This window comes from Somniosus microcephalus, unplaced genomic scaffold (genome assembly GCF_052327205.1).
Source record: "Somniosus microcephalus isolate GS21.2 unplaced genomic scaffold, FLI_Smic_1.0 unresolved_chr9, whole genome shotgun sequence".
Classification (NCBI taxonomy): Eukaryota; Metazoa; Chordata; class Chondrichthyes; order Squaliformes; family Somniosidae; genus Somniosus; species Somniosus microcephalus.
In genome coordinates, this window is record NW_028225187.1 from 1,075,966 (window position 1) to 1,077,296 (window position 1,331).

Genomic DNA, 1,331 nt, shown 5'->3' on the forward strand with positions numbered 1-1,331 from the left:
TTATATGTTTTGATAAGATCGCCTCTCATTCTTCTGAACTCCAATGAGTAGAGTCCCAACCTACTCAACCTTTCCTCATACGTCAACCCCCTCATCTCTGGAATCAACCGAGTGAACCTTCTCTGAACCGCCTCGAGAGCAAGTATATCTTTTCTTAAATATGGAAACCAAAACTGCATGCAGTATTCCAGGTGTGGCCTCGCCAATACCCTGTATAACTGCAGCAAGACTTCCCTGCTTTTATACTCCATCCCCCTTGCAATAAAAGCCAAGATTCCATTGGCCTTCCTGATCACCAGCTGTACCTGCATACTAACCTTCTGTGTTTCATGCACCAGGACCCCCAGATCCCTTTGAACTGTAGCACTTTGCAGTTTCTCTCCATTTAGATAATAACTTGCTCTTTGATTTTTCCTGCCAAAGTGCATAACCTCACACTTTCCAACATTATATTCCATCTGCCAAATCTCTGCCCATTCACTTAGCCTGTCTATGTCCTTTTGCAGGTTTTTTATGTCCTCCTCACTCACTGCTTTCCCTCCCATCTTTGTATCATCGGCAAACTTGGATATGTTGCACTCAGTCCCTTCCTCCAAATCGTTAATATAGATTGTAAAGAGTTGGGGTCCCAGCACTGACCCCTGCGGAACACCATTAATTACTGATTGCCAGCCCGAGAACGAACCATTTATCCCAACTCTCTGTTTTCTGTTAGATAGCCAATCTTCCACCCATGCCAGCATATTACCCCAAAATCCTGTAATTTTTTATCTTGATCAGTAATCTTTTGTGTGGCAACTTGTCAAATGCCTTTTGGAAGTCCAAATGCACTACATCCACTGGTTCCCCTTTATCCACCCTGTATGTTACATCCTCAAAGAATTCGAGCAAATTTGTCAAACATGACTTCCCCTTCATAAAACCATGCTGACTCTGTCCTATTAAATTATGTTTATCCAAATGCTCTGTTACTGTTTCCTTAATAATGGACTCCAACATTTTGCCAACCACAGATGTTAGGCTAACTGGTCTATAGTTTCCAGCTTTTTGTCTACTTCCCTTCTTAAATAAGGGAGTTACATTAGCAGTTTTCCAAACTGCCGGGACCTTTCCTGAGTCCAGGGAGTTCTGGAAAATGATCACCAATGCATCCACAATCCCTACCGCCACTTATCTCAAGACCCTAGGATGCAGGCCATCAGGTCCGGGGGATTTATCCACCTTAAGTCCCATTATTTTACTGAGTACCATCTCTTTAGTGATTTTAATCGTGTTTAGCTCCTCCGCCCCCCCCCCCCCGCCCCCATTGCCCCCTGTTTGTCCAGTGTTGG